Genomic DNA, 22302 nt, shown 5'->3' with positions numbered 1-22302 from the left:
TGTTTCAGCTACATATTGTACTTATTTTACTGCCTGCGCTTTAACAAATTTGTTTTTGTGTTTAAATTACCTGTTTAACTGTTGTAGGCTACACACTCAAGTGTGATAGCCATTTCTGTGCATTTAAAGTGTTTTTTTATTGTACCTGCCTTATTTTTTTTGAAAAAAAACAAAAAAAAATACTTGTTTTCCCGCCTTTCTAAGCTAGTATATTCCAGTTTTCAGGTTAGTGCTCAATTCAGGGCTGTCTTACAAGATTCTGTGCTTGCCCATACCTTACTTGGATAGAAGGAAGTTTCTCTGTACACTGTGAGAGAGGGAGCTTTGAGCAGCCTATCTGTCCCTAGAGGAGAGGTTTCAGCCCAGAAATTAGTAGTTTATTGGCCATTTGGGCTAATTTCTATCTCTTTCATTTCCCTGCTCTAAAACCCACATTTGCAAGGTTTTGTGCTAGTATACAGCTCAGCAAGCTCCTGCCTGGTGCCCTGAAGAGTTCTACAGCAGCAGAGAGACGAAAGAGGCTTTGGCGTGATTAAGTATAATTTTTCTGCATTTTCTTGCTGCCTTTAGCTAACTCTGCCTAAAACACTGATATTCTAGAGTTTCTGTGATTTAGAAAGCTTGTTTCAGCTACAGATTGTACTTATTTTACTGCCTGCACTTTAACAAATTTGTTTTTGTGTTTAAATTACCTGTTTAACTGTTGTAGGCTACACAGTCAAGTGTAATAGCCATTTCTGTGCATTTAAGGTTTTTTTTATTGTATCTACTTTATTTTTTGAAAAAAAAAAACAAAAAAAAAATACTTGTTTTCCTGCCTTGCTAAGCTAGTATAGTCCAGTTTTCAGGTTAGTGCTGAATTCAGGTCTGTGTTACAAGTTTCTGTGTTTGCCCATACCTTATTTGGATAGAAGGAAGTTTCTCTGTTCATTGTGAGAGAGGGAGCATTGAGCAGCGTATCCGTCCCCAGAAGAGTGGTTACAGCCAAGAAAATAGTAGTTTATTGGCCATTTTGGGCTAATTTCTATCTCTTTCATTTCCCTGCTCTAAAACCCACATTTGCAAGGTTTTTGTGCTAGTATACAGCTCAGCAAGTTCCTGCCTGGTGCCCTTCATAGTTCCACAGCAGCAGAGAGACAAAAGAGAGTCTTTGGAGTGATTAAGTATCATTTTTCTGCATTTTCTTGCTGCCTTTAGCTAATTCCGCCTAAAACGCAGATTTTCTAGAGTTTCTGTGATTTAAAAAGCTTGTTTCAGCTACATATTGTACTTATTTTACTGCATGCATTTTAACAAATGTGTTGTTGTGTTTAAATTACCTGTTTAACTCTTGTAGGCTACACACTCAAGTGTGATAGCAATTTCTGTGCATTTAAACTGTTTTTTTTATTGCAGCTGCTTTATTTTCTAAAAAAAACAAAAAAAAAAAAAACTTGTTTTCCCACCTTTCTAAGCTAGTATAGTCCAGTTTTCAGGTTAGTGCTAAATTTAGGGCTGTGTTACAAGTTTCTGTGTTTGCCCATACCTTACTTGGATAGAAGGAAGTTTCTCTGTTCACTGTGAGAGAGGGAGTTTTGAGCAGCCTATCTGTCCGTGGAGGAAGGGTTTCAGCCCAGAAATTAGTTTTTTATTGTTCATTTTGGGCTAATTTCTATCTCTTTCATTTCCCTGCTATAAAACCCACATTTGCAAGGTTTTTGTGCTAGTATACAGCTCAGCAAGCTCCTTCCTAGAGCCCTGCAGAGTTCTACAGCAGCAGAGAGACAAAAGAGAGACTTTGGAGTGATTAAGTATCATTTTTCTGCATTTTCTTGCTACCTTTAGCTAATTCTGCCTAAAATGCCGATATTCTAGAGTTTCTGTGATTTTAAAAACTTGTTTCAGCTAGAAATTTGTACTTATCCTACTGCCTGCACTTTAACAAATTTGTTTTTGTGTTTTAATAACCTGTTTAACTGTTGTAGGCTACACACTCAAGTGTGATAGCCATTTCTGTGCATGTAAAGTGTTTTTTTATTGTATCTGCTTTATTTTGTGAAAAAAAAATAAACAAAAAAAATACTCGTTTTCCTGCCTTTCTAAAGCTAGTATAGTCCAGTTTTCAGGTTAGTGCTAAATTCAGGGCTGTCTTACAAGTTTCTGTATTTGCCCATACCTTACTTGGATAGAAGAAAGTTTCTCTGTTCACTGTGAGAGAGGGAGCTTTGAGCAGCCTATCTGTCCATGGAGTAGTGGTTTCAGCCCAGAAGTTAGTAGTTTATTGGCCATTTTGGGCTAATTTCTATCTCTTTCATTTTTCTACTATAAAACCCGCATTTGCAAGGTTTTTGTGGTAGTATACAGCTCAGCAAGCTCCTGTCAGGCACCGTGCAGAGTTCTACAGCAGCAGAGAGACAAAAGAGAGACTTTGGAGTGATTTAGTATCATTTTTTTGCATTTTCTTCAGCCTTTAGTTAATTCCGCCTAAAACGACGATTTTCTGGAGTTTCTGTGATTTTAAAAAGCTTGTTTCAGCTGCATATTGTACTTATTTTACTGCCTGCACTTTAACAAAATTGTTTTGTGTTTAAATTACCTGTTTAACTGTTGTAGGCTACACACTCAAGTGTGATAGCCATTTATGTGCATTTAAAGTTTTTTTTTTTATTGTATCTGCTTTATTTTCTGAAAAAATCAAAAAACAAAAAAAAAACTTGTTTTCCCACCTTTCTAAGCTAATATAGTCCCATTTTCAGGTTAGTGCTAAAATCAGGACTGTGTTACAAGTTTCTATGTTTGCCCATACCTTACTTGGATAGAAGCTAGAATAGTCCAGTTTTCAGGTTAGTGCTGAATTCAGGGCTGTGTTACAAATTTCTGTGTTTGCTCATACCTTACTTGGATAGAAGGAAGTTTCTCTGTTCACTGTGAGAGAGGGAGCTTTGAGCAGCCTATCTGTCCCTGGAGGAGTGGCTTCAGCCCAGAAATTAGTAGTTTATTGGCCATTTGTGGCTAATTTCTATCTCTTTCATTTTCCTGCAATAAAACCTGCATTTGTGTGGTTTTGTGCATCAGGCAGCACCAGTTAGCTAGGGTATAACTATTCCTGGCTCCACAAAGTCTACTCTTCAAATTTTCCCTTGGAATTAGACAAAATTTCAACTTAAGCACTCAAACCATTCACTTCTCATCCCAGCACTTGCTCAAAACTCATAGCAAGCACTAATAAACCTTAGCACTAGATCTCTCTATACTGTAGAGAAGGACAAGGCTCTCTATTCAACCTTACCAGTCAATCAGTAAAACAGTTCACTGTACCTATCCAGGCATGTCCAAAGGGAAGTTTCAGGTGTACTCTCTGGTCCAACTGGTGAATCTGGGCATTTTGAGGTAATGTTACAATTGCCTCATGTACACAGACAACCCTCTCCTCCTTCCACCAAACACTAATACATGCGAGATATGCAATTATACAGTCAAACTGGAGGCTAAGCTCTCTCAACCCAGGACAGGACCAGGCAGTCAAGAGGAGAAGGGAATTACTTGCATCACACCACCAGTCTCACATAGACCTATGAAACCAGCACTGACAGAAAACACACATAAATACATGAAAACATACTCGGAGGCTGTAAATAAAAATCTGCAAAAGCAACAGAGACCTCCAAAGCAGACATCCAAGCAACCTCCACCCCCCCAACACAAACCATGAAACACATACTTCACAAAACTAGTGTGCCACACAATCACAGCACTTAAGGCAAAATAATATACCCAACACACTAGTAATAGGTGACTCTATAGTCAGACACACTAACGTCCCATTCACTAGGCTGAACAAGGAGAAGGTTACTGTTAGCTGCCTGTCAGGTGCCAGGATCTGCCACATAACACAAGCACTCAGGTCACTCCAGAACAAGTACAAATATGACTCTGTCATTGTCCATGTTGGTGTGAATGACCTGAGCTGTACCTCCCTGGACTACATGAAAAGAGACATGGAGGAGCTCTCTGATCACGTAGCCCAGGCCAGTATGACCCTGACCCTGAGTAGCATCCTGCCCTCACCAAGAATGATACCACGGTATAGAGAAAAATTATCAATTTCAACAATTAGCTAAGCTTCTGGTGTCATTCAAAGGGGATCCAGTGTCTGTCAGCTTGGGATGACATGCTCAACAAACCACGCTGCTTCACTAGGGACGGCTTGCACCTGTCATCCTTAGGCTTTCAAATACTGGCCAAGACTCTTGCCACCCCCATAGTGCCTTTTTTAGGCAAGGCTCAAAAGACAAACCCACCGCCGTAAATAGCACAAGTAACAAAAAACTGAGGGTAATACTACTCAATGCCAGAAGTCTAAATCTCAAAATGCACGCACTCGAGGCACTCCTCAGTATGGAGAAAATCGATATATGTGCAGTAACAGAAACCTGGTTTAAGGCTCCAGAGAGCACCCCAGCACTACCAGGCTACAACTCATACCATACATTTCGGCCACAAAACCCGGACCGAAATACAAAATGTAGGGAATATCCATATTCATCAAGGATACCCACACCTCCAGGTTAGTGGCACAGCACGATGCTTCAGAGAGCATCCACATGCAACTAACAATGGGCAAAACTGCTATTCAAATTATAGCTTGCTACAGATCACCCACCATGTCCCAGGATCCCCACTCCACATTCCTGGAAACACTGGGAAACATAAAGGTCCTACCAAACACCCTGATATTGGGTAATTTCAATTACCCAAACATTAACTGGGAGAACCACTCAAGTACAAACTCCTTTGCCCAACATATCCTAGAATTTATAAACTCAAACGCCCTGGATCAACTGGTCAACACCCCACCAGAGGTGACAACATATTGGACCTGGTCATCACCAACATGGGTGATCGGTGTTCCACACCGGAGGTCAACCCCTCACTGGTTAGATATGACCTTAAACTAATCACTCTGGATATCCACATTCTGCTACCACCCCGGTCAAAGAAACCACCATGAAAAGCTTTTCAAAAGAAAATCACGTTACTTAAGACCTACAAGGTGGGAAGTTTCAAAGCCCCCATGCTAAAGGATAACGCTGTCCAAGATGCAAAATCCTTTACTAATGCACTCTACGGGCACCTACAAGCATGCATGGATTGTGCTATCCCAAACAAAACCAAGACTCACTCCTCCAAGAAAAGGAAGCCAGTCTGGTGGACCCCTGCCATAAACAAGCTATACAAAAGAAGGAGGAAATTAGTACAGAAAAGAGTAAAATCTCAAGAAGGGAAGATATCCCTGATCAGTATCAGAAAGAAACTAGATTCCAACATAAAATCATCTAAGGCTAGTTTTGAAAGAAATATTGCCATGGACTCCAAAGATAACCACAAAGCATTATTTAGCTATGTCAAGAATCTAAGTGGCAATTCTCAGATCTGCTTGGAGTTAGTGCAGAATGGCACAAAATACACTGAACCGACCAATATAGCCAACATCCTGGCAGACAGGTTCAGTGCAAACTTCACCCCCCTCTCACCCCCAAAAGGGCCCATAACTATACCAGAAGAATGTAGTGCCCCTGAAATAACAAACACTCAGGTTAAAACAGCCCTTTCCAAAGCCAAAAACACAGCACCAATGGGACCGGATGGTGTCCCAGGCTGCATCCTACATGAACTCAAAGATTAGCTAACCCCTCACCTAAACACACTGTTTAAACTCAGCCTCTCCACAGGCTATGTACCCACAGAGTGGTGCACAGCAATGGTTATTCTGCTCCACAAAGGTGGAGCCACAACAGACCCCAGGAACTATCACCCTATAAACCTAACTAGCTTAGTCTGCAAAGCTATGGAGCGCATCATCATGGATCTCATTAACAGAGACACTGGAAACTTCCAAACACTGGACCCTACCCAGTTCGGCTTTGTTAAGGGCAGATCATGCCTCCTAAACCTGGTGGACTTCTTTGAGCCAGTTACCAAGGCTATGGATGAGGGAAAGGTGGTCCACACAGCCTGCCTAGACCTCGCAAAGGCCTTCGACACCATTTCCTACTCAGGTATTATAGACAAGTTCCACAGCCTGAACATAAACCCCTACGTCACAAGATGGGTTGCCAACTGGCTCACGGACAGAACGCACATGGTAAGAGTTGCATAAGTTAGGTCTGACTCTAAACCGGTTACAAGTGGCGTTCCCCAGGGCTCAGTTCTAGGACCCTCCTGTTTGGCATATACTTCTCAGAGGTATAGGCAAGCACAGGAGGACTATGGCTGACCAAGTTCACAGATGTATGAAAACTAGGGGCTATAATTGACTCTCTGGCTGACACAGACATCTTCCAAAAAGGTCTCACTGAGGCAGATACCTGGTGTCAAAACCATGGCCTCAAGCTAAATGCCAAAAAGTGCATAGTCATCCCCTTTGGAAAAAACAAAGTACCCACAAACTACCACATAGGTGGTAGCCCCCTAAATATGGAAGATGTAATAAGGGATCTGGGGACCCTAGTAGATAGTAACCTCTCCTTTGATAATCACATTGCCAAAGTGGTTAGAAAATCCTTCTATGTGGCCCACATAATCACAAAAGGGTTTGCATCCAGATTGAAAGAGGTCATTGGGCCCCTCTATGCATCAGTCATCAGACCCATCATAGAATACAATGCCTAATTTGGGATGTACCTTACAAGACACATGCAACAACTGGAAAGACCACAGAAGTACCTCACCAAGAGGATCACTGGCCTCAAGCAGATGCCCTATGCAGCTTGACTGAATAAACTCCAGCTGTACTCAGATGAATACCGCCTACTCAGAGGTAATCTCTGCTTGACATACAAGGCCATGTCCAACCCAGAATTGATGGACATGCTCCACCTAAAGAAAACCATATCCCCTCGAGCCACATGCTCCAGGGATCTAAACCTCACCACAACAATAAATATGACGTGTTGGAGGGATAGATTCCTGTCCCAGAGACTTCCCATGCTCTGGAACAAGATTGTAATCTACATTAGGCAGAGCTCCTTGCTAACCCTCTTCAAGAGAAACCTTGACGAGTGGATGGGAAACAGAAAGTTTACCCCAGGGATCACTTCAATGGCTCTGCTGGACAGAGGCACAGGGAACTAATCTAAGGGGGCGGCAAAAGCCAACACATTCCTGCTAGGCTTATAAATGCCTTCAGGCAGATAGCCTAGTACCTATGAACCTATGACAGGAGTACATCAGACATAGTTTGGTATTGCTTTCTTCATGTAGCTGACCTTAACAAATAGCATCTCATTAGGAAAAAAAGTGGTGAATGAGGTTAAGCCCATGTAAGTTCCTCTTACTTCACTTGCAGTGTGAAAAACATTACTGTTGTCCATATGGTAGTAGTTTGTGGCATACATGGGAAATAATTGAATATACTCTCCTTGTACACTAAACTGCTTTTACCCAAGTATGAGTCTAGTCAAATATGTTTTCAAATAAGGGAATTGACAGCATTCAGCTGAGTGCTATGTCACTAATTTTGAACTGGTAACTATAATGAAATAACTGGTGTAAACTACCTTGCACTATAATGATATACACATATATATAATTGCAAGTTTATTCTTATTAGTCAAATATTTACTATTTATACACATGGCAATATTCTCTCTATTAGGGAAATGTTGATCATTTTTTCACATGCTAACTTTCTTCTGATGCTGTAGAGAGGCAAAAGTGGCTGCCGACATAGCAACTTCAGCACTGTGGAGTTGATTTTATCACAAATCACACTGCAGCTACCCATATGTAGTTTGTTTAACAAATGGGCATTGATGCTGTGGCAGATGTCCATGCTAAACTCAAATATGTATCACAACTTCCACAAATTGGGATGTTGATGTTTTAGTAAAATACTTAATGGCTGCAGTAAGAAATTCTAGAAGAAACTCCAAAATGAATAAAAGCAAAAACAAGGAAATATTAAATAGATTAATTATTTATGTAAGTCTTCAATACAAAGACTATCTCACACAAAAAAGACATGTTGCAAAACTACATCTCTTTCATAAAATACATCAATCAATCAATCACACCAGTCAATCAAACATCTTTATTTAACTGACAATAATTTGCACTAACTTCAGTAATATTAGGCTATGTGAAGCTAGCCTAATTTGTTGACTTTCTTTAAGCCACAGATTATCAAAATCACCCCACAACTGCAGGATATATCATTGCCAATGCTAAAAAAATTTGCATGTGTTGACTTGGCTAAATACTATTACAAACACTAAATATTCAAATTTAAGGACATTCCAGGAATAGTAAAGCTCATCCAAAAATCTAAAAATAAATAAATAAACAGTTACTAAAGACAATAGGGGACAGACGTGTATATTATGGGTAATCCTCATTACTGAAGATAGATTTGCTTAACTCTGTTCATAGAGGTTATTCTGGGAGGATTCTCAGGACTTGTGAAAATGGTGAAGGCAATCTGAGGGTGTAGAAGAAAAGCTTGTTTTCCTGAGGAAAGAAATGCAACCTCTCCAAATTGGATTTGTCCTACTTACGAAGGAAAAACCATAGGGATTCTACAAAATGCTAAATGTTTTATAATATTCTGGTCTGTGCTTAATAAAGGGATCTAGGCATGTAAAGGTATTATTGTGTCTGTTTTGCATTAACAAATTTCACTGAGAAAAAGATTGTAAATAGCATTACTTGTTTTTGGAGTGAAGCAACTCATTTTCTGTCTTTTTATATGCACGAAAAATGAAAGCAACAAAAAATATCTTATACATATAGGTTGGTTTGGTCAGTACATGTTTAGTCGACAGAATCTGGTGACTAAGCAGATGGCTGACAGGTGTGCAAGAATGGATAATTATTGGGCTTGGGGAATATACCCTTTCCTCAATATTGCATGATCTTGGAGTTAGAATATATAATTAGCAGGGATATTCAGAGAGCAAGAGGATAAGCCCACCTGCAAAAAAAAAATTGTTTTTGTTTAATTTTGCATGCACCAAGGTTATTGCTTGAAGCATGCATTGTATTGTGTCAACATTTGTGGTTTTGACTTTTTTTTGTTGATATTGTGAATGTCAATGTTTGGGTCCTTTGATTATTTTAAATAGACTCATACATACAGATATATGCCTACACACACACACCAGTATACAAACACATATACACATACACATACACACCCATATGCCAAAGGAACCAACAGTACCCACTACAATAACAGAAAACACAATCAGACTAAGCTAAGATGCACATTTATAGATTCAGTACACAAAAGTAAAATGTAATACAAATGCATATTAAAATTATAATAATAATAATAAAACATACATAAACATTACCACAGAAACTTAATTTACATAAAGACAACAAGCTTACTATCAGCCAAACTAATTAAAGAAAAATGATGGAGAGTAACATTACTGTTTACATATCAAGAGTCTTTTTGTTCTTGAATCTGCCATCAAATGGATTATTGAAAAAAATTGAAGCTGTAGAAGAAAACCCTGTTTTCTTAAGGAAAGAACTGCAGCCTTTCCAAACTGGCTCTATCCTACTTACTCAGGAAAACCATAGGGATTCTACAAAATGCTAATGATCACCTGCTGCAAATTTAGTAAAGTAAATGTGTAACAACTGCTATAACAATATATTGCCACAATATGTAAAAGGCAGTATTCTTATAAAACAAGCAGAAGAACACAAAATGACATACAATGAATATAACACACAATATGTCAATAAATACAAATGCAGAGGCCATTTCCTAAGGGCAATAATGTCCTTAAGGGTGGGCATTATAGGGAAATAATGGACCCTAAAAGGGTGAGGGGGTCCTCTGTATGTGGTGTTGGGCAACACAACACCCTTGAGAGGTCCATTATCTCCCTATAATGCCCATCCTGTCAGGTATCACTGCTTGTTTACTGCTCCTCCGTGCACACCTATTTAACACTACATCAGTCTACTCTTGCAACTCAGGGTGTCATAGCATTTCTAGCCATTCTTAAAAATCAGCCCTTAGCTTCATCAGTAACTATTCTGACTTGATAACAAGAAGAAAAGCATGACAGATATCTTTACTTCTTTATAGACTACCTAGATTGTAGTCAATTCAATGAAAATCGCTGCATCTGGAAACTCAGTTGCATTAGGCTGACCTTCAAAGAAAAATCTAATCCTAAAGGCACGAACGGTATGTCAGAGGACAGCCTAAGAATTTCATCATCAGTGCCTGATCTCATCAAAAACTGGACATCAATAAAATGAAAATAAAAATGCTGCAGTTTGTGAAAGTAGAAGCTGAGAGAACCAGGTATCCTCATAGTTAGCCATAAAACAGCTGACATTGTTTAGGTGCATAAATGAGTCTATTTTATTACCACTGACTTGGTACTTTGCTCCCTTGGAAAAACAGGATCATCATTACAATCATTTCAATCATGGAGGTGTTCAAAGCAACAACCACCTAACTGAATCTAGCCACCCCATGGAGTATGTTATGGTAGAGACTAGCAACATTTAGTATAGTAACATATTTTATATGCTCATCCTCATTAAGCTCATGTAACAGTCCCAAGAAATCTGGTATATCCTTGATATATGAAGTGGTCTTGTTTATACACACACTTAGGACAGATTGATTTAATGCAAAATTATTTCCACTAAAGTTAATATATAGTTCACAATGGGGCATAAACTGGGAATGCAATATTCCTAGAAACTTTAGGAAGATTGTAAATAATTCCTAAGTTTAGATTAGTAAATGTGAACAGAACCTCTCTAAACACAGCCCTCAATTATTAAATAATGTATTCATTATCAAAGTAATATTTCAGTTCAATGCCTCCACTATGCTAAGACAGAATAATTAATATTGGGTTAATAAACATTGCAACATCCTCTTGAAAAGCAAATGGCCCTTACCTACAAAAACTGAGACAATATACCAGATATAAAAGCAAATTAAAGCAAAAGTAATGCAATTCATATGATACAAATGGGAGAAAAAAACGACAAAAACAAATGTAATGCGTAATTTTTTTTTATTTTTTTTTTTTTTTTACAGATGGCAAGCTCCTTAGGAAGCCGCGGTGGTACAGCGGTAGCATTGTTGCCTCACAGCAAGAGGTTCTCCTGTTCAGTTCTCAGCTGGAGTGCCTTATGTGTGGAGTCTGCATGTCCTCCCCGCGGCCAAGTGGCCTCCGAAAGACATGCGCGAATGGGCATGCCTTCGCTGAAGGTTGGGCATTGGGCTGGCAACTCAGCACCATAAAAAAAAAAATCTACTGCCAATCATTAGCGAACCGGAGTTCGCTGTGGCGACCCCTAACTGGGAAAAGACAAACAACAGATGGCAAGTTCCTTGTTCTCCCAAATGGAGGATGGATTCCCATACCATTTTTATTTATATATACAAGCTCTATTTGTATATTTCAGATGTACAGAAAAGGTGTAAACAGTACTTCCAAGTGTAAATTTATGCATACACACGTATACCAAAAAAATCAGTATATTCTAGAGCACAAGAGCTGATTTTGATAATTTGCTGTTGCTGTTTAACAAAAGTTAATACCAGATTAGGTTTAGCCTCACACAAGCAGCTTGATATTAGTGACTTTTTTCCTTAATAACTAAACTGAGGAACAGGTGATGAAAATCTTTATTAGTTAAGTACAGTTTATTGATTGGTTGATATATAAGCACTATTGTTTTAGAAGGCACTTTATACCCGTGGAAGTCTGGCTGATGAAAACTTACATAGATAAATAAATTACATGATCTGTCATTTCCTTGATTTTTGCCTTTATTTGTTTTAGACATTGTCATATGTTTTAGGGCCTGATTGCTGTTAATGCTGATCCATTGGTTGCTGTCTGCTCTGTGAGGAGGCTACAGAAGTGGTGATTCAACCTGTCAGGGAGTCCAGAGGAAGACCAAAGAGAGAAAAGCAGAGGGAGAAGTGAGACAGAGAGAGAAGAGAGACTGTAGAAATAGAACAAATTGTCAGGCCTCACAGGCTTTCAAATATATTTTTTGTCAGATATCTTACAAAGATATATATGAAAAAGTATGAACACATATTTCTTTTGTCAATGTGATTATGTTACCAAGCAGACCTACATTTAAAATATTGCTTTAGTAATAGTAGCAGTAGTATCTGAATTACTAATCTTAATTTCATTATACAAAAGGATCTTTTTTCATAGGACACCACACATGCAATTGATTTTGAAAATCTAATTTGGCTGCATCATTACATTTCAATTTCATAGCAATCTGCTAAAGGAAAGTAATAATTCTGTTTTTGTTTGTGTATAAATATATATATATATATATATATATATATATATATATATATATATGTGTGTGTTTTCTGTGCCTCTTACTATTATGGAATGCTACAGCACTGTAAACAAAACCAGTATGATGAGCTTAAGAAAGGCCATCTCACTCATTGTTAGTGACTGAAAGCTTGGTTATCCTTTTAGCACCCTAGCCAGTTAACAATGCAAGATCATACTTGTTATAATAGCAAGTGTGTGTTTTATGGTACATGCACATGCTAAAAGACCATGCATTATGCTCAGTAGTTGGAAATATATGGATGGAAGCTGTGGGGTGCCAGGCCAAAAACTCAGGATGTGGAACTTCAGGTTATGGCATCCATGCATATGTCTCAGGTGAATTATACCTGAGACTAAAAGAAATGAAATACGAATGAAACAAAGTGTGTGGGTTAGTCAGACATTAGGCACCAACATGCATCACACATAGGTTCATAGGTTGGTACTAGGCCATCGGCCCTAGGGCCTATACAAGCCTAGCCATAACAATTCTCTGGATATTTCTTCCCACAAAATTTACTTCCCTGGACCCCTATCTAGCAGGGTGACTAACGTGATCCCAGGTGAATTTCCTATCTCCCATCCGATCCTCAAGGTTCCTTTTGAAGAGGGCCAAGGAGGCTCTCTGCTTGACATGTATGGGCAGTCTATTCCAGAGTCTGGGGAATCTCTGGGTCAGGAACCTATCCCTCCAGCATGTTTTGTTCATTGTGATGACAAGGTTTAGATCCCTGGTGCGTGTGGCTCTGAGGGATTGGGATTTCTTTAAGTGTAGCATGTCCACCAGCTCAGGGTTTGACATGGTCTTGTATGTTAAGCAGAGATCGCCTCTGAGTAGACGATATGCCACAGAGTATAGCTGGAGGTTTTTTAGACGTTCAGCGTAGGGCATCTGCTTTAGGCCTGTGATTCTTTTAGTGAGGTATTTCTGCAGCCTTCGTACTCTATAATGGGTCTAATGAGGGATGAGTACAGTGGGACAATGACCTCCTTTTTTCCTGGATGAAAAGCCCTTAGTGATGAGGTGTGCCACATAGAAAGATTTCCTGACTGTTGTGGCAATGTGGTTATCGAAGTGAGACCACTGTCCACCTGTATTCCTAAGTCTCTCATCACACTTTGGGTGTTTAGTTTACTGCCACCTATGTGGTAATTCATAGGTACATGGTTTTTCCCAAAGGATATAACTATACATTTCTTGGCATTAAGCTTGAGCCCATGGCTCTGGCACCAAGCATGTGTTTCTGTAAGGCCCTTCATCACCATGGCATAAGCCCAACTAGCAAGCATGGCTGTTGCTTGTATTTCCTGCAGCATAGTACTACCCGATCGTCCCACAGTCCCTGCTGCAGCCGCAAGCAGGATATTTAATGATATGATATCCTGTTGCACTCCTTCCGCCACATATTCATTCGTAATGAGCTTTGGGCCTCATCACCAAAACAAGATAAGCAGTGGAGGGCTGGCCTTGACTGAGCCCACCTTCTTTGTGAATTCCATCCAACATCTCTGATTTCCATAGCAGCAGAGATATTAAATACTAAAAGACTAATTCGCTAAAGAGGAAATGTGATCATCCACAAAATGAGAGCTACAAGGCAGACATAGTTTTCTTTATAAAACTGTTTTCCATACATTCTAACATTCTAACATAGCAAATACTTTGAGGAAACATGGTCAAGGCAGTATTGCAAGAGATCTTAGCTGCTCAATGTGCTACTGTAAAAATAATGTGTGTGTGTGTGTGCGCGCGAGTGCGTGTGTACACACATGTGTGAGAGCGAGTGCGCGTGTGTGCGAGTGTGTGTGTGTGTGTGTGTGTGTGTGTGTGTGTGTGTGTGTGTGTGTGTGTGTGTGTGTGTGTACATATACCTCTGATAGCTTTACAATTTTACTGTTCTAGAGGAATTTCAGTACACGAAAATGTATGTCAGAAATCTAATCTACAGAGAGCAGTTCCTTCATCCAAACTGTTCTTATTCATTCATCTTATATGAAACAGTTCAGTGACATTAAAATAAAGTTAATTTGTGGAATATTGTATTGAAAAAGAGTAAACAGAAATAACGGCAATGAAATGCAATGCTGTCAGTCAGAGGAAAATAAAGCAAATTATATGGTCTGTGCCTTATCTGGGATTTATTAAAATCCAAAGAGAGGATATGATGGCCTTTGTTCAAACATTGTTTATATAAAAATACTCATTAATCCTTCATAGTTACCAATACATTGACAGTGGCTGTTTACCTTTAATAAAGTCATTAGAAGATAGCCATAGGCAGAGAGCAAACTTGCTATACTGTTCTTGTTTTCTGAAAAAAAAATTCCAAAGGAAAGCCAAAGAAAAACATTGTTACACTGGGATAGATGCCTAATAGAAAGCAAAGATGACACAAGTTAATAAAAAAGTGAAAAGTCTGCCTTGATCTAAATTAAACTGCGTTGTGAGAAAAGTCTTTTTTTTCCCCCCAAGTTGTGTTTTAGTTAAAATGACAGTAACAACTGGTATGCTTAATTCATATAGGATGCCAACATTTCATTCAGTCTGCTTTTAAAATAGAGACAAAGAAAAAAAGGCATCAGGCATGCAGCATGAAAAGTCAGCAGTGTTCACAATACAGGTCGTGTTCACATAGAACCTCTGTTTGAAATTATGTATTCCAAAACTTTTTAATGGCTGATAGGAGTGGTTGTACTCATCCCATGAGGTTTTAATGACTTTTTAATGATTTTTAAGACAATGTGTATGGAGGAATAGCTTGCCTGATGTGTCAGAAAGAAAAAATATGACAAAAACAAATGCAGGAAATTAATGCAAAATGACAGTCTTCTTCTCCAGTGTTTTCTTTGAAACATTTGATCAAATTAATAAATGTACAAATAACACATTTTCCTAGGCTATAAGCCAGAAGATTCTTCCTGAGCCATGGCCCCAGATGCTGCATGCAGTAGTTGAAAGGTGGGTGTAACAGTGACTTAAGCAAAGCTAGGAAAATAAAATTAATTAGGACAAAGGTATAGAGTAGCAGCTAAGGGTAACTTGAATCTGACAGATTTCCGTAGTTAACTTACTAATTTGTAACGAGAGAGGTGTCCAAAATCTAGCATTGTAATACTACCAAAAGGTAGTAGCTATATCAGAATTATCTCTGAAAATAGTAAAAATCTCACACTAAATTTATAACCTTGGATTACTAGCCATAACACCTGAGCATGACAAATTAGAACATTGTAAATCTATGACTGAAATACAACCATATGATATAAAACAAACAAAACAATCAAAATGCTATAATAGTAATCCGTTTTCTATTAACAAAGTAGAAAGAACACTTTGCTTTGGTTGAAGGAGTGAACCATCCTGCAAAATCTATTTCTTCTGTTACAAATGTTCTAGTTGGTGCCTCTGAAAAAAGACGTAACCCTACTCATTAAAGGAAAACTCTACCTTATAACTTGGAATGTGTTTTGTTTCCATTGTATTTTGGCATTTTGAGATATTTATATGTATTAAAATCACCTAAATGCTTCTTAAAATATTTTAATATATTTTACAATAAAACGGGCATAATGAGGCCTGCCATACTAACAATCTAATTTTACTGCTTTTACTTTTGGCTCCCAGAATCCATTCAAGCCTTCTTCTTTATATGAGACATATTAGCTGTAATAAATTAATACTTTAGATAGAGTACCAGTAGTGTAAGTGATAGGCATCTTTCACAGCTTCTGGAACCTGACCACTTTTCAGTTTTTGTCTGACATACCATGATTTGCATTGTTCTAAGTAATTTTCTAACCAATTCACATCAGTTATGAATCCTTAATAAATAAAAACATAAATAAAGTAGCTGACCCAGAGCTCGAAACCACCCATCTCCAAAATGTGAATACTACCTTTCGTAATGTGGAACATTTACTAACAGCTTACTAGCAACTTTAGGAAGCACAAATAATTGCTAAAATGCATTAGTTTTTTACTTACAAAGTTTTCTTTTGATGAATTAATATGGTTCAGTATTATTTACCATGGGCATCAGTTAAAAAAAATTTAACACTGAATGTATGACAGACCCTTTCTTTGTGAAACTGCAAGTAACATGGACTTTTTAAGATTCATAATGAGATATACTTGAGAAACATGGGCTGAACTGCATTTTTTTGCAAGGCTATCAGTTTGTATTCCTTTAAGCACTGACAGACCCTCCCCACACTCTTTCTTAGATGTCAAAGTTTTCACAGTAAACAAGGAGTTCTAAATGGCAGCAGTTACTCAAAATAAATTGTAAGAAATGTGTAAACTACTTCTACAATCACACAGTGTCTGCAGTGCTTGTTTGAAGAGATGTTACATTTGCTTAAAACTTAATTACAATCATGTTATATCTAACTTTCTCATACTGCACAGTCCTTTCTCAAAATATGTACAAACTTCTGTTCTTAAATATGTGTTGTTATGAGATTTTTATTTTTTTATTTATTTTTTTTTTACTGAGGCATGGATTTCCAGAATTGCATTTTCTCACTTCAGTTGTGGAATTGCTACACTTCAATTTGCTATATTGCAACATATAACACTTCTTCAAAAATGTAACCCCTAAGCATGACAAATTAGTTAGTGTGTGTGTTGTGCATAACATTACAATACTACTGTCTAAAAAGATGTTGCACTTACGGAAAAGAATGCCTCCAAAATGCGGATTACTGTCCAAAAAGATCAGGTATGAGTACTTAAACTGTTTTTCCTCCTCTCTGAAGCAGATATAGTGATAATGTTCTACAGCACTGCATACATGCTTCTAAGTGGTTATATGGAATACATTTGGTTACAAAAATATACACCATCTAATTATGATGGGGAATGAGAAGAATAATAGAAAAGGGTCTGCTTCTTATAAATATAACATGAATCAAGAGGAAATCCAAGAAAACAGACTTATTCTGGATCATTAAAAATCCATAAAATCTGTTTATAAATGTGTTTTCAAGTCATGATTGTTAGAAAAGACACCAGCGTTACACCTTTTAGGATGCAATATTGATGCACATGTAATCTAATTAACATGTACATGGTAAGATGACTTTCAACTTGGAGGCTGTAGGTTTTAGACCCACTTCTCAAAAATTATCTAAGTTCCTAGCCACTGTAGTACAAGTAAAGTGTACTGGAGATACATGATACTTCTAGAATAGACAAGGTTTTCTAGTAGAATACTGCCTCCACTATTAAGTCTGCATGCAGAAAACTTATCAAGAAAAAGAACAAAACAACATTAAAAAATGAAGAAAATGTAAAAGAAATCTTTAAAAATGTAGCTAGCCTACCCAAATCTCCACCCAGTTTTGATGCAACACACAGTGGCTGGGATTCAGAAACATTTGCCTCATTACACTAAGTAAATTTGCTTGATGAGGGGCCATGTGCAGGGTATGTGATATTCAGAGAGACACATATTACTGCTGGCAACTAAAAATAGCATTGCTGGGTGTGATGTATGCAAATGGCTATACAATAGCATGGCAAAGAAGAATATTATTAAAATTAGTATCCTGGTATATGCAAATCAGGCAAATCAAGATGGTGGAGTGATTCAGAAACATATAAACAGTGCACCTCAGAGATGCATGTGCCATAGAATTGAACACCACTGATTCCTAGAGATCACACTGCAGTAATTGTGAGCAATATTATGGGCTACCACCACATTTGCCAATGTGTATTTCCAACGTACTCTAACTGCAGTTATGATCCACAGCAGTGCATGTTGTCACATCCAGATGCACCATGCCATTTGACTGTGTATAGTATATCATGCACTCCATAACATTAAGTTGTCAGGAATACCAAGCAGGACACAGTAAGCATGTATCAGCCTTATCAGCAGCTCCATGGGAGGTGGGGACCAAGGTATGTACTGTTTTATTTATTTTAACTACAAATACCTTATGGTGTCCTACTGGGGACATAAGAGGGGTATCTTAGGCATCTGTCTCAAGAACATCCCCTCAGTTCCTCAATGCCATGCTGCAATATATGAAGGAGCATATGTGGTTTTCATATACCACAGTGGAGAGAGCCAATAAGAAGCAGGACTTCTATGATATAACTATTTCTCTCAGGTTCTGGGAGCCATAGACTAAATGCACATTGAAATAAAGGCCTCACCTGGAAAAATGTGATGGAAGTACATGAACCACCAAGGGTATCACAACGTCAACTGCCGGATGCTGCAATGCATAGGGTATCCTAGCCAATCTATGGTCAAGACACCAGGCAGTTTCCATGTACTCATGTTGAGTTATCAAAGGTAATTTTGGTGAATGGAAAAAATAACTTTGCTGAAACCACCTTAAATGAACAACTCAATAATTTAGTTTTAATGAGAGGGAAAGTGCCCCTACAATCCCCCACCAGACTTATCTATATCAATTCTGAGGTCACATAACAGTGGAGAAAGTAATTTCAGTGAACAGCACTCACTCTTCTTGTGTTCTCAGAAATTATATTCCATGACATGACTGCTCCCAGTTTCCATGACTCCCACTTGTGGCACACATGTGACCTCTATGATCAACATTTCTCAAGGGAGTGATTTCCCCCAAGGTCATCTTATTAGTGATGCTGTATATGCACTGGACCTCAGGTAGTGGCAGATCCACATTGGTGTTACAGGATAAAGAATCACCTGTGAACACAGCAAAGTACAAAATGATGAGTAAATAAAGTCCATTCCCAGACCTATACTAGTAAATTAGATGCTGCAACAGCAACCTGCCCATATCACACTTGTAAATACAATACCATGAGCAGAGGTTTGTGGGGATGCAATCAGTGATGTACCCATATAACCCAAACAGACAACATTAGCAGCCATGCATTGCTTAAGAGAAATAGCAGTCCATACCTGGAACATCCTGAGTTGATATTCTTGATGCTACTAAACTTCTGAAAAGACATCCAAGCCAAAGAGCCATTGGCCATGGAGATAGAGGCCCTGGATGAACATCTCATTCTTAGCATCTGGGAATGTGGCCTTTCATGAGGTTTTTCTCAGCAGAACTTTTGGTAGGTTTTCTTTTTGATATATTTTTTGACATTGATCTGTAGGTATGGAAAATACTCGTATTAACATGATGTTTGACAGGGAATCACAAATTCCTTTTAACAACTACCCCTGAGTACATACTCAAAGCTGTGTGTGCTGTGTACATCCGACATTCCCATATGACAAACCAGGTTGTGTATCAAGTTTGTATATTGGCACATCATTGTCACAGTGGGGTGGGTGTTTTATGGCATATCTCTTAATTGTACAGATTTTCGCAGAATGTCCAGATTTTTGCCTCAAAATTTCGATCTGTTTCTCATAAAATTTGTGGTTTTCTAGCAAATCATTGGGATGATCTAAGGAACAAAATCACTACATAATGATATACATTTGAGTTTCAGACTTCATATCCTTTAGAAAATGCATTTTAACAAAAGCAATAATTACTCTAGCTACGTTCTAAGTTTATAAAAGCAATATTTAAAATCTGTCTGTATTTTTGGGCCTTTTTCCCCCCATTATGTAAGGCTTTGTCCAGATTTCTTGAGCTAAGAGGGTGAGTAGTATGTGGTCATTGCATCATTACATAACATAGTCAGGCTTATGTCATTTTTTGTCTGCGTGTTTTCACTGTATTTGTACTTTTCTCTTTCCCCCCACCTCTTTCTTGCTATTCTTTCCATTACATACATGCATTTTTATCTTATTTTGTTTCTTTCCATTTATTTTATATTTATATGCAGCAGCATCCAGACAAGCAACCCTGCCACCATCCAGGCCTGTTGCTCTACCATCATTAATTAGTACACCACCATCACCATCAACAACAACAAGAGTAACATAACCATCAGTGTCACCAACTGCTGCTGCTGCTGCTGTCACCTCCATACTGCTGGCAGCACCTGCTCCAGCCTCTGCCACCAGCCCTGCTGAGGAAGGGGCTGCTACAGCAGCTGCCAGAAGCAGTGATAGTGGAGGTGACACATTTCATCTGGTGGCAGCTGGAGGAAATCGTGTGGATCTTACTGATAGGTAGCTGGATGATAGAATAAGCCACTTAGAGTCCCTCTTCTTGCATCCCTGCCCTGCACTGGCTTTACCTTCAGAGTCAGGGCCCAGGGGTAAGAGAACCCTGGGTGGGGAACAAGCTCTCACTTGGTCACAGCTGGCAAGGAGTGCAGCAGTATATACAATCCCAGTGTTTCCCTCCCTTTTGTGTATATATCCACTCCTGTTTGTTGTCCTATCCTCCCCCATCACCATTGTATTTCCTCTCTATGTTTGATGGCTTCTTCTTAGTTGTCTTACCCATTCCTGATCTGCCAGTATCTCCCTCCTGTAAGTCTTGTCTGTCTTCTATGTTTGTTTTTGTGCCACTGCTATCTACACTAACCTTGTTACCTTACTCTTAGTTTCCTTACTACCCTCTACAACTTACTTTCTCTTTATATATATATATATATATATATATATATATATATATATATATATATATACACATACACACACACACACACACACACACACACACACACACACACACACACATATACATATATATTCATATATCTGGATGTAGAGCAGACACATTGATGACTGGACTACTGACATTAGTAGGTCAAAACACGTAGTAGGCTAAACCAAATGCAAGTCTTTTTGCAGAGGGAAGCCCTCTTCTACCTTTCCATGTATAAGGCTGCACCCTCACACTCCCTCATAATTATATATACTAATTGCCCGATCACACAACTCCCACAGAAAGGGAAAGGGAATACTCCCCCACCTGAGTATTGTCAATCTCACACACCTGTGGACCTCCTGGCAGCACCTGCAGAGGCTACTGCTACCAGTCCTGCTATCAATCAAATGGTGTTGACCATGCTCAATGTGCTACTGTAAAAAAATGTGTGCGTGTGTGCGTGTGTGCGCGCGTGTGCATGTGTGTGTGTGTGTGTGTGTGTGTGTACCTCTGTCATCTTTACAATTTTACTATTCTAGAGGAATTCCAGCACATGAAAATGTATGTCAGAAATCTAATCTACAGAGAACAGTTCCTTATCCAAACTATTCTTATTTATTTATCTTATATGAAACACCAAACAAACAGTTCAGTGACATCAAAGTCTAAAGTTTATTTGTGGAATATTGTATTGAAAAGGAGTAGACAGAACTAACAGCAATGAAATGCAATGTTGTCAGCCAGAGGAAGATATAGCACATCATATGATCTGTGCCTTATTTGGGGTTTATTAAAAGCCAAAGAGAGGACTTGATGGCCTTTGTTCAAATGCTGTTTATATAAAAATGCTCATCAGTCCTTTATAGTTACCAGTACATTGACAGAGAGTGTTTACTCTTTGTTAAAGTCATCAGGAGATATCTGTAGGCAGGGAGCCAACTTGCTATACTGTTCTTGTTTTCTGTAAAACATTTCCAAAGGAAAACCAAAGAAAAACATTGTTACACTGAGATAGATGCCCAATAGAAAGTAAAGATGACACAACTTAATAAAAAAGTGAAAAGTCTACCTCGATCTAAATTAAACTGCGTTGTAAGAAAAGTCCTTTTTCCCAAGTTGTGCTTTAGTTAAAATGACAGAACAGCTGGTATGCATAATTCATATAAGGGTGCCAACATTTCATTCAGTCTGCTGTTAAAATAGACACAAAGAAAAAAGGCATCAGGCATGCAGCATGAAAAGTCAGCAATGCTCACGATACAAGTGATGTTCATACAGAACCTCTGTTTGAAATTATGTATTCCAAACTTTTCAGTGATTGATGGGAGTGGTTGTAGTCTTCCCATGAGGTTTTAATTACTTTTTAATGATTTTAAGCCCATGTGTAAGGAGGAATAGCTTGCCTGATGTTGCACAAAGAAAAAAGTATGACAAAAACAAATGCAGGAAATTAATA

This window comes from Protopterus annectens, chromosome 6.part1 (genome assembly GCF_019279795.1).
Source record: "Protopterus annectens isolate FY-2018-M chromosome 6.part1, PAN1.0, whole genome shotgun sequence".
In the NCBI taxonomy this organism is placed as follows: Eukaryota; Metazoa; Chordata; order Ceratodontiformes; family Protopteridae; genus Protopterus; species Protopterus annectens.
Note: the sequence above shows the minus strand (reverse complement) of the source record.